This window comes from Rhamphochromis longiceps, linkage group LG3 (genome assembly GCF_057381845.1).
Source record: "Rhamphochromis longiceps isolate RC_006_pf linkage group LG3, R_longiceps_female_GT1.1, whole genome shotgun sequence".
Classification (NCBI taxonomy): Eukaryota; Metazoa; Chordata; class Actinopteri; order Cichliformes; family Cichlidae; genus Rhamphochromis; species Rhamphochromis longiceps.
The window spans coordinates 6,560,685-6,573,862 of NC_140559.1; the positions used below are offsets into that span (position 1 = coordinate 6,560,685).

A 13,178-nucleotide genomic window follows, 5' to 3' on the forward strand; every position below is an offset into this window, starting at 1 on the left:
AGCTTCTCCCACATTCTTTGCAGTATTTCAGTTTGTCTCCAGTGTGTCTACGTTGATGTACTTTTAGGGTCTTTTGCTGACTGAAAGTTTTTCCACAGAGGTCACAATGAAAGTCTTTCCCACCACCACAGTGATGACAGGGTTGAGAACTGGATCCATCTGTGTCGCTCTGCTTCTAAACAAAGACACAAAGACAGTGTAAGTCAGTCCTTCAACATTTGTATCCTGAACGTCGCCTGAAATAAAGAGAATCTCTGCAGACGTCCAACTACATTTGACTGTTTCAGTTAACACACTCAGTTTACTGGGCTGCAATAACTACAATACTACCACCATAATACTACAGTAATACTAAAATCATAACTGAAAGGAAAATCAGAATAATCACTCAGAGCTGCTTTTCCATGCAGTAGAATTGCTAACATGCTAACACAGTTTAATGAGCAGAGTTGTTCCAAACAGTCAGGCTAAAATGACGAGATAACAATATAAATACATACCTCACAGTAGCTGCACTTGTAGAGTCTCTTTCTGGTGTGGATCTGTTGGTGTCGTCTCAGGTCATGTGGAGATTTAAAAGTCTTCTCACACAGGTCACATCGACAAGGTCTCTCCTCAGTGTGGGTAAACGTGTCGTTGTAAGTCTGCGTCTGTTGTAAAGTATTTGCCACACTGTTCACAGCAGTACACATCATGTCTGGTGTGAATGCGTAGGTGTGTATTTCGGCTCCCTCTCCGGCTGAAAGTTTTTCCACAGATGTCACAGCTGTATGCCTTAATTCCAGAGTGGGTAACTAGATGACTCTGTAAGTGGCTACTGCGAGTAAAAGCTCTGCCACACTGATCACAGCTGTACGCTTTAACTCCACTGTGGATGAGTTGGTGTTTTTTTAGGGAACGCTTCAAGGAAAAAGACTTTCCACACAAGTCACAGCTGAACGGTCTCTCTCCAGTGTGGATGACCTGATGCTGTTTTACTGAAGCCCTCACAGTAAAACCCTTCCCACACTCGTCACAGGTGTGTTTTTTCTCTCCCTTTCTTCTGTGAGGTTTGTCGGCCTCCTGAGAGCGCTGACTTCTGGCTCCATGTTGGTCCTGCAGTGACAGAGATACAAACAGAGGCAGTGAGTGAAATGCAGTCGTGGAACAAACTCAACCTTCAAACTCCATTAACACTAGTTTTAAACCTGAAGGTGGAGCGTGGCACCAAACACCTTAAAGGTCTCTTATCCCCACCTGCTGGTAGTTCTAACACATTACATCCAACCTGCTGTTAAAGATAATTCATGACTGTTCAAACACTAAAATCATGCCCATCACTCCTGATTGTGTACACACACACACACACACACACACACACACACACACACACACACACACACACATTATTTTATAATTTAGATCATTTTGTTGTTTCCTATTACATATTTCTATAATTTGTATAGATTTATACAGAATTATTCAGTGATAATAAATCCTATGTTTGTTTATTCTAAAGGAACCCCGTTAGCTTCCACAACAGATGTTGCTCGTCTTCCGTCAAATACTCACATAAAATATTACACAATAAAGTGGATTCAAGATATCCACATAATTTCACTCTTACATCCACAGTGAGGTTTCACAATTGTTCAAATATAAGCAATCAATAATAATAATAATAATATCAATAACATTGAGGCACATTACACAAATTTCAAAAACAAATCATGTCTTACAATATTTACAACAACTAAAAGCTCTGTAAATCGGCTTTTAAGTGTTCATTGAAGTTTTGAATAATTCTCTAATTTTTTAAGGCAACTTATTCCACTTAAAAGTTGCTCTAAATGTAACAGTTTTACAAAACGTTACTTTTAACTCGAGCATTTACTAAATTGCAGCTTGTTGAAAACTGTGTAATATGATGATGTATTTCATCTGGATACTGCAGCTGAGCAGAATAAATGTGGTGTGTTTAACAGAATTGCTTTCTTTAGAACTACAAGTAAGCCATAGAATATTTTAGCCTGTACAGGAAGCCAAGAAAGGTTATTATGCATTTGATCAATATTAGTATAGTATGAACATCTTCACACATCTGGACGCCTTATTCTGGACTAACTGAAGTCTGTTAAGATCTGTCTTATTAGCTGCTGACCAAATGATTGAACAATACTCCAGATGAGACATTACTAGTGCATTAATGACATCTTTCATAATGAAGAAGTGATACACAAAGAGCATTTCATAGCCATAGCTATGCCTTGTCGGCAGAGTTATGTGACATTAGTGATGTTTGTACTTTCAGCGTTAACTTGGTTTTAAAGCCTTTAAAATATACGCCGTTCAATAGTCGACCTTAATCTGACAGAGAATGTGATGATTTTGTGGATAATTAAAGTCAGTCATATATCCACAAACACAACAAGCTGAAAGTCAGTGATGCTGCTCGGTTTGCAGTCCTGAATATCACGGCACAAGCAGGATCCACTGCACTGTTAATGTTAGCTGTGTTATATTGCTGCCTCTGTTCGGTGGTGTCGAGCCAAACGCACTTTAACGTGTGTTTGAACGAGCTGACGGTTCACTCGTTAAGCTGAAAGAAAGATGCTTTAATCACAGCAGTCACACATGTGTCCACTGCACCATCTGGAACTCTTCTTGTTTACACTCGTAATAACACAAACACTAAATCCTGCTTCTCTGCTGCTGTTGTGTAGCAGTGTGTACACCTGAGACTGTCACCTGTGTCTGTCCTGCACTCTCTCTCTGTTTCTTTCTCTCTGATTGTGGAATAAAAGTATGAACATGTGTTTATAAGTTACACTTGTGTTTGAATCCTGCAGCTTATCACACATTTGATTTCCATGTGTGACGACTGCAAGTGTCCAGAGTGAGGACAGACTGAGGGAGCCACTGCTGCACATCATCTGTGAGGCTTTGCAGCCCTGATGATCCACCAGGACAAACTCAGCAGTGGTAAATGGTAAATGGTAAATGGCCTGTATTTATATAGCGCTTTTACTAGTCCCTAAGGACCCCAAAGCGCTTTACATATCCAGTCATCCACCCATTCACACACAGGTGATGGCAAGCTACATTGTAGCCACAGCCACCCTGGGGCGCACTGACAGAGGCGAGGCTGCCGGACACTGGCGCCACCGGGCCCTCTGACCACCACCAGTAGGCAACGGGTGAAGTGTCTTGCCCAAGGACACAACGACCGAGACTGTCCAAGTCGGGGTTCGAACCGGCAACCTTCCGATTACAAGGCGAACTCGTAACTCTTGAGCCACAATCGCAATCGCCCCACAGTGTGTGAGGAAGAGGAGGAGGAAGAGCCAGCAGCAGCTGACAGATGGAGAGAATAGACAGACTGTTCCCTGTTTGTGAAGGACTGCTAGGAAAGTTTAACATAACTGTCTGTGCTGAATCAGTCTTATTAGGTAATGTTCAAATAATGTGATCATCCCAGTGTTTTCAGTGTGGGAGAAAGTACTCAGGGCCTTCAAGTTACACACTATGAAAGGCAGCAATAAGTTTAATGTTCAGAAACCTAAAGTCTGTATCAGCAGCAGAATGGAGCTAAAAATAAATGTTGGTTTCAGTTCTATGAAGCTTTGAGTATTTTGGATCAGCAGCTTCTGTGTTTGTTGCATCATATTGCTGTAACTGTTTATATGCTTTATATATTCTGAGCTAAGTTGATCTATAGTGTTACATGATACACTCTAATAGAGGTACGAGAGAAGAACATTTTTGTACCTATAGGAACATTTTTTTTAAATGTTCCCTTAAAAGTACATTACTGGTCTTTAAAAGTCCAGAAATGCCCCTTTAAAGGTTCAATTTGAAATAAAGTACAAATCTGTATTATAAAAACTTAAGCAGCAACTTCTCCAGGTTCCAATATTTATGCAATTCTCAAACCTTTTGGCCACGACTGTATAACCTCTTCTGAAGTTTAGTGGATATTATACATGGTTATGCTCAGGATGTGTCGGCCAGTTTCCACTGGAAACGCCTTTTGGTTAAACTGTCAGCGAGGAATTTGCATTTGCACTGTTACATTTTTATATAACTTTAATGCACATAAACAACAGCTGCATGTTTCAGTGAAAATACATTGATGGGTTTTTAATAAAGTTGTGCAGCTGTAAAGTATTTTGTCTGGTGTCAATTCTATCGTCAGCTACATCGTTATGGCAAATGTTCAAATGTATATGGTGATAAATATCTTTGGTCATATGGTCCTGCTCTGTCTGTCACCTTCTGTGTTGAGCTCATTGTTTCCTCTGTAGTGGCTGAGCTGAGTCCAAGTAGCTGAAAATGTTCCTCTGCTGCTCCGTCAGACTCTCCTCCTCCTGCTGATCAGCTGGGACACAAAACAGATCTTTGTTAGGCTCCACACTGCACTGAAGAGTCAAAGTGTCTCATATGTTCATCTGACAAGTAAAAGAACACATTTTTGTTTCCCGAGGTGGGCAACTTGTTGGAAACAAACACAAAAGGTTTGAGCACTGATACCTGCCATTGCTGCCATTGAAAGATGCAACGCCAGCAATGTGGATTGTCAAGACTCAAACCAATCATCAAGCAAAGACAACAGGGATCATTTGTTTCTGTTTATTTAGCATTCACAGCATTTGTAGTTGCCTTCTGTGCAGGGGAAGTCCACGCACACTGTGTGGTACCGCTATCCGCAGAAGGTGCATTCAACCTCTGTAAGAGAAACGAGGTTGTCTGAGACTGAAATGATATTCACTAAAGAAGTGGTGATTTGTAAAACTTCACATTTTGATCCGGGACGTACTCTGCATGAAACCAAGCGCTCACTCTTCCTGCTCAACAAATGACAAGGGCGGAGCCTTATACCACGTGATACAGAAGCTGTGCCGTGTGATGCTAAAATTAGCAGGGAAAAAACAACGGAGGGCACGTCAGGGATGACGAGAAAGTGACAGGAGAAAATCCGTCCCGGTCAACCACCCAAACATCAATAACGGGAACCTTATACAGCGCTTCCCTATACACGTCGAACTCCCACAGGCACAAAGACATTACGGAGGCTATCACTTATCACCTGACCAAAGATATGGCTCCATCAACACTGTGCAAAACGAGGGATTTAGGAAAACGATCAACACCCTAGACAAACGCTACACAGTGCCGTCCCGCAACTATTTTTCTATTGTTGCACTACCTGCTCTGTACACGCAGCGTCGAGCAACGGTGGAGACGGAATTTCAAGCAGGACAACATTTTGCTGCAACAACAAAACGTGAGACATTTGTTGTTTTATGTTTATTTATTGTTATGAGAGAATCATGATCTCAATTCTAAGCCAAAAAATCGTGATTCTCATTTCATGCAAAATCGTGCAGCCCTAACATTAACACAAAACTATTGTTTCACCAGAGAAACACACATGATTTAAATGTAGCATATTTGCAGCGCTGGAGGCCAGGATTACTGAATTGGAGACTCGGCTTCGCACCCTTCATTCACCCGTAGCTAGCCAGGCCCCTGTAGCTGGTGCAGCCGAAAATAGCGTAGGCCCCGCTAGCTGTTCCCCGGCAGGTCCCAAGCAGCTGGGGAAACAGGGAGGCTGGGTCACGGTGAGGAGGAAGCATAGTCCTAAACAGAAGCCCCAGGTACACCACCAACCCGTTCATGTGTCTAACCGTTTTTCCCCACTCGGCGACACACCCGCCGGGGGTCAAACTCTGGTAATTGGCGATTCTGTTCTCAGACATGTGAAGCTAGAGACACCGGCAACCATAGTCAATTGTCTTCCAGGGGCCAGAGCAGGCGACATTGAAGGAAATTTAAAACTGCTGGCTAAGGGTAAACGTAAATTCAGTAAAATCATAATTCACGTCGGCAGTAATGACACCCGGTTACGCCAATCGGAGGTCACTAAAATCAATATTGAATCGGTGTGCAACTTTGCCAAAACAATGTCGGACTCTGTAGTTTTCTCTGGTCCCCTCCCCAATCAGACCAGGAGTGACATGTTTAGCCGCATGTTCTCCTTAAATTGCTGGCTGTCTGAGTGGTGTCCCAGAAACGATGTGGGCTTCATAGATAATTGGCAAACCTTCTGGAGGAAACCTGGTCTTGTTAGGAGAGACGGCATCCATCCCACTTTGGATGGAGCAGCTCTCATTTCTAGAAATATGGACAAATTTATTAAACCCCCCAAAATATGACTATCCAGAGTTGGGACCAGGAAGCAGAGTTGCAGTCTTACACGCCTCTCTGCAGCTTCTCTCCTCCTGTTACCCCCCCAAAAACCCATCTCCATAGAGACTGTGTCAGCTTCCAAAAAGACAAAAAACAAACTAAAAACCAGCAACAAACAACTTAAACATAAACAATTACAAAGAAAGAACAATACAGTATCCACATCTGAACCAAAGAGTAAAACAGTGAAATGTGGATTATTAAATATTAGGTCTCTCTCCTCCAAGTCTCTGTTAGTACATGACTTAATAATTGATCAACAAATTGATTTACTCTGCCTTACAGAAACCTGGTTGCAGCAGGATGATTATGTTAGTTTAAATGAATCAACACCCCCGAGCCATTCTAACTACCAGAAATCTCGAAGCACAGGCCGAGGGGGCGGTGTGGCAGCAATTTTTCACACCAGCCTATTAATTAATGAAAGACCAAGACAGACTTTTAATTCATTTGAAAGCCTGATGCTTAACATTGTCCACCCCAGCTGTGAAACTCAGAAACCAGTCTTACTTGTTATCATCTATCGTCCACCTGGGCCTTACACAGAGTTTCTGTCTGATTTCTCAGACTTTATATCTAATTTAGTTCTGAGCTCAGATAAAATAATTATTGTGGGTGATTTTAACATCCATGTAGATGCTAAAAATGACAGCCTCAACATGGCATTTAATCTGTTATTAGACTCAATTGGTTTCTCTCAAAATGTAAAAGAACCCACCCACCACTTTAATCACACTCTAGATCTTGTTTTAACATATGGCATCGAACCTGAACATTTAACAGTGTTTCCTGAAAACCCTCTCCTGTCTGATCATTTCCTGATAACATTTACTTTTACAATAATTGATTACACAGCGGTGAAGAGTAGACTTTATCAAAGTAGATGTCTTTCTGAAAGCACTGTAACTAAGTTTAAGAATATAATCCACCCACTGTTATCATCTCCAATGCCCTGTACCAACACAGAGCAGAGCAGCTATCTGAACACTACCCCAACAGAGGTCGATTATCTTGTTAATAATTTCACCTCCTCACTACGTACGACTCTGGATACTGTAGCTCCTGTGAAAACTAAGGCCTCAAATCAGAAGTACCTGACTCCGTGGTATAATTCTCAAACACGTACCCTAAAGCAGATGACTCGTAATCTGGAGAGGAAATGGCGTGTCACAAATCTAGAGGATCATCATTTAGCCTGGAGAAATAGTTTGCTGCTTTATAAGAAAGCCCTCCGCAAAGCCAGAACATCTTACTATTCATCAATGATTGAAGAAAATAAGAACAACCCTAGGTTTCTCTTCAGCACTGTAGCCAGGCTGACAAAAAGTCAGAGCTCTTTTGAGCCAACCATCCCTTTAACGTTAACTAGTAATGACTTCATGAACTTCTTCACAAATAAAATTTTTATCATTAGAGAAAAAATTACCAATAATCATCCCACAGATGTAATATTATCTACAGTTACTCTTAGTACCATTGATGTTAAGTTAGACTCTTTTTCTCCAATTGATCTTTCTGAGTTAACTTCAATAATTACTTCCTCCAAACCATCAACGTGTCTTTTAGACCCCATTCCTACAAAACTGCTCAAAGAAGTCCTGCCATTAATTAATTCTTCGATCTTAAATATGATCAACCTATCTCTAATAATCGGCTATGTACCACAGGCCTTCAAGCTGGCTGTAGTTAAACCTTTACTCAAAAAGCCATCTCTAGACCCAGCAGTCTTAGCTAATTATAGGCCAATCTCCAACCTTCCTTTCATATCAAAAATCCTTGAAAGAGTAGTTGTCAAACAGCTAACAGATCATCTGCAGAGGAATGGTTTATTTGAAGAGTTTCAGTCAGGTTTCAGAGCTCAGCACAGCACAGAAACAGCTTTAGTGAAGGTTACAAATGATCTTCTTATGGCCTCTGACAGTGGACTCATCTCTGTGCTTGTCCTGCTAGACCTCAGTGCAGCGTTCGATACTGTTGACCATAATATCCTATTAGAGCGATTAGAACATGCTGTAGGTATTACAAGTACTGCGCTGCAGTGGTTTGTATCATATCTATCTAATAGACTCCAATTCGTGCATGTAAATGGAGAGTCCTCTTCACACACTGAGGTGAATTATGGAGTTCCACAGGGTTCAGTGCTAGGACCAATTCTGTTTACATTATACATGCTTCCCTTAGGCAGTATCATTAGAAGACATAGCATACATTTTCACTGCTATGCAGATGACACCCAGCTCTATCTGTCCATGAAGCCAGATAACACACACCAATGAGTTAAACTGCAGGAATGTCTTAAAGACATAAAGACCTGGATGGCCGCTAACTTTCTGCTTCTTAATTCAGATAAAACTGAGGTTATTGTACTCGGCCCTGAAAATCTTAGAAATATGGTATCTAACCAGATTCTTACTCTGGATGGCATTACCTTGGCCTCCAGTAACGCGGTGAGGAACCTTGGAGTCATTTTTGACCAGGACATGTCCTTCAACGCACATATTAAACAAATATGTAAGACTGCTTTCTTCCATTTGCGCAACATCTCTAAAATTAGAAATATCCTGTCTCAGAGTGACGCTGAAAAACTAGTTCATGCATTTATTACTTCCAGGCTGGACTACTGTAATTCATTATTATCAGGATGTCCAAAAAACTCACTGAAAAGCCTTCAGCTAATCCAAAATGCTGCAGCAAGAGTCCTGACAGGGACTAGAAAGAGAGAGCATATTTCTCCTGTTTTGGCTTCCCTTCATTGGCTTCCTGTTAAATCCAGAATTGAATTCAAAATCCTGCTCCTCACATACAAGGTCTTAAATAATCAGGCCCCATCTTATCTTAATGACCTTGTAGCACCATATCACCCTATTAGAGCGCTCCGCTCTCGCTCTGCAGGCCTACTTGTTGTTCCTAGAGTATTTAAAAGTAGAATGGGAGGGAGAGCCTTCAGTTTTCAGGCCCCTCTTCTGTGGAACCAGCTTCCAGTTTGGATTCGGGAGACAGACACTATCTCTACTTTTAAGATTAGGCTTAAAACTTTCCTTTTTGCTAAAGTATATAGTTAGGGCTGGACCAGGTGACCCTGGATCCTCCCTTAGTTATGCTGCAATAGATGTAGGCTGCCGGGGGATTCCCATGATGCATTGAGTTTTTCCTTTCCAGTCACCTTTCTCACTCACTATGTATTAATAGACCTCTCTGCATTGAATCATATCTGTTATTAACTTCTGTCTCTCTTCCACAGCATGTCTTTATCCTGTCTTCCTTCTCTCACCCAAACCGGTCGCAGCAGATGGCCGCCCCTCCCTGAGCCTGGTTCTGCCGGAGGTTTCTTCCTGTTAAAAGGGAGTTTTTCCTTCCCACTGTCGCCAAAGTGCTTGCTCATAGGGGGTCATATGATTGTTGGGTTTTTCTCTGTATCTATGAAGCGCCTTGAGGCAACTTTTGTTGTGATTTGGCGCTATATAAATAAAATTGAATTGAATTGAATTGAACATGAAGAGAGAGAGAGAGACAATAAGAGCTACCAAACAGTCGTCATAATTCGTCACACAATGAGAAAAGGACAAATCAACAAGTAACAATGACTAATTAATATTAAAATCTGTAACATAATGTATTGTTTGGAGTTTAGTCTGATTGGTTCAGGATGACCTGCCATTATCCAATCACACGTCTGCTTACCTGCATCTTTTCTCTTTTTTCTAACCTGAGAACCTGATGGCTTTGAACTTTTGTTGTCCATCTTCCATTGGTTTGAATTTTGTGCTCCAGTACAAACACAAATCCCCAACCCGAGGATCAGCACAATTAACCTAACAGACCTACACCTTAGTTCACAGATTCACTTTGTCTAAGGTTGATTTCTGGGATTTCACACAACCCAGGATTCAGATCGTGAATCCATGATGGGCTTGGATTTACATCATTATAAATGAAATGTGCTCTACTTGGAAGCAGCCGGCCCCGCCCCTTTTGACGGGTTGTGTGAGACTTTAAATCATCAAACTGTAAATTATAAATTAAATTGTTATTGATCCTTTACCCCGAGTCCTAAAGTGTAGATTTATTTTCTTCTTATATTTATTGTTTGTTTACTTGCACCGCTGTAACTGCAGCCTCGTCGTCTCGTCTCTCTATATGCTGGACTGTCTGTAGCGGAGATGACAATAAAGTTTACTTTGACTTCAGCAGCGCGCAGGCGCACCGAGGGCTCTCGCGCTCACTTTATAGAATTTAGAAAAAACATCGGTGCAGATTATAAGTCTGTATCATAATATCTGTTTGTTGTTTTTATTTTGTTTTGCGAGTTGGTTATTAGATGCCGCTCCAGCCAGCCAGAGACTCCCCGCCCTCTCCTCCCTGTGCCGCCAGCAGCAGGCGCACCTCGCAAACGGAGGGCGCCCTTACTCCCAGCAAATGGCTGATAGAAAACCGATCGGTGCCTACGAATTTCCCAATATGCGCTGGCATGACGTCGGGGAAGCATGGGTACGACCGATTATTTTATTTTTTTCTTGCCAATGCCCGTGATGCCCCCCCCCACCACGATGCATTCTATTGGTTTGCACACTTACACACACCCAGCTGTGGTTTCCTGTTTTGCTGGACTCTGGAGAGCCCCGCCTTTAACGCTCTTCTCTCACAGAGAGCAACAGAAAACTTGGAAAAACTCCAGATTGACTGAACTCAGTTCAAAGTTACCTTGACACCTTTAGATGTGAGACGTAGTGATGGTCCGCTTGAAGCTGACGCTCCGGTGCGTGTGTCAGAAAGATCAACGCGCTGCTTCAGAAGCACCGTGTCGAGGCTTGATTCGTTTGGCCAGAGTCACGTGATCAGTGACGTCTGAAGCTTCGTTTAGAACGTACCTTTTTTTAAATCGAACTTTATTGAAACACAATGAGTATACAACATACAAACAGATGAAGTTTACAAAAGAACAGAACATGAACATACAGAACAGCAATCTTTAAAGCCTGAGGCAATCGTGTTAAACACACGCGAGATGCTCACGTAAATCCAAGAGCTGCCCTTTTTTGTTCCCTTTTTTTCTCAGTGTGTTCCTCCTTCAGTTTGTCAATATAAAATTGTACTTAGTAGTCAGTATAAGCTTTGAGTGATATAAGTTTGTATGTGACAGAATACTGCATGATGACCTTTTGATGACTTAGACTTGATAAATTCTTCCTCACAGCGATAATAGCTGAACCAGCTGTGATTATTTCACTCCTGCCAGGAAGAGGAGAGCTGGACACTTTGATCTGCACTAACAAGAAGAGAACCACACACACACTCCCTACACACTAACATCCCTCTGCCTATGAATAGATGTATTCACTGTTGTATTACGTTTGTATATAAATAAAGAAAAGTGCAGGAACAGAGCGCACATCACAGGCCCCACTCTGGTGGGAGCATCTGTGTTCATGCCCTTGCAAGTAAAATCTGCAGCGTCTGTGTGTTTCTACCTTTAGATTCTCAGCTGAAGAAGTGTCTTTAGAATAAATCTCTTGACACAATTAAATCTCAATCACAAAATGTGGCGCTCCGAAATAAGACTCACACCGTTAATTCATCATTTTCACTCTGCGCCACTGCTCTTTATCAGGCCGTGTGAAGCACAGCAAACAGTTCAGTCGAGGCCTTGAGCCACAAACAGACGTTGTTTTCATAACCAAACTGCTTTAGACCCTGTCCCCTAAATCTGCACAAATGCCTTCTGGGTGACATGAAACGCATTTAACCAATAAACAATCAATGGCTTCTTGTTGTTGGAACAGATGCTGTGTTTGGATGTTTGTGTGCAGCATTTTGTGTGTCAGCATAAGCATCTGTTAGTAAAGCATTCTTCATTGCACAAGTGTGTGTGTGTGTGTGTGTGTATCACTCTTCATTGCACAAGTGTGTGCATGTGTGTGTGTGTGTATCACTCTTCATTGCACAAGCGTGTGCATGTGTGTGTGTTTGTATCACTCTTCATTGCACAAGCGTGTGCATGTGTGTGTGTGTGGATCACGTCTCAGTGAATTGAATCAGCATTTCGACTTGTGTGCGTGTGTGTGTGTCATTTCTCATTCAATCAACGAGTGCAGATGTGTTCATATGTGTGTTTCTCTTCATTCTGAGTCGGTGTGTGTAGATGTGTGTGTTGGTTTACTTAACAGTAAATTACCATGGTAACATATAGCATGAATTTAACCTGCTCTGGCTTCAATTAGGGAATTATAAATGGGTAGTGTTGGCAACTTGTGACGCACCAGAAAAGAGCTGCTATGCTAGTAAATTGTAGCCTAAATGGAAGCAGGGAGACAAAACAGCAAACATGTCACAGATAGACCATTATCAAAACTCTAAGATTAGGACACAGCAGAATCTGACTGATGAAAACTGAGTGTTTCTTTGAGTTTGTCATGATGTGCTGTGTGACATGCAGGAAGGACCCAAATGAAGGGCTCACAGATGGAAACTTAAAGCGTAGCTTCATTCGCTAGAAATACTTTCATAGGAAATTAACAGAAAAACTAGAAACTAAACTAAACTCAAGAAACGAAGGAAAAACAAAAGCAGGAGCACAGAAGCACGGACTAGATACAGGACACAGTGACAAGAGTTAGTAGAGAAATGACTGGAACAAGAAAAAACATGAAGACAGAACTAAAGCTACACTTGACTTGACTCCAGCAAATCCTGCTTCCTCCCTGGGGCCTCCTCATGCCCCAAAACCCTCTGGACACCCAGGAGGCATCATAGTCAGATACCCAAAGCACCGTAAAAGGGGTCAATCAGCATTCTGCAGAGGTTGGCTGGCCTCTGCCTTAGATATAAGGGGAGGAGCAGGTGGTCAGAGTAGAGCAGCTGCTCCTCTGCATCGAAAGGAGCCATTTATTGCCTCAGTTTCAGCTTCAGTGGTGTTAATTGTCTGAGAGTAAGGCTTAAATCTAAAAATATAT

General features: G+C 41.9%; 1 long non-coding RNA gene across 1 annotated transcript; it reads right to left on the minus strand.

Annotated features, from left to right (window-relative positions):
* Window positions 1-680: 680 nt before the first annotated feature.
* On the minus strand, window positions 681-11,090 carry LOC146672679 (uncharacterized). The gene is made up of 3 exons (XR_014910588.1): window positions 10,930-11,090; window positions 4,252-4,357; window positions 681-1,095 (listed from the first exon to the last, which is right to left on the minus strand). It is a non-coding gene; the product is annotated as an uncharacterized LOC146672679 (long non-coding RNA).
* Between the last annotated feature and the right edge of the window lie 2,088 nt (window positions 11,091-13,178).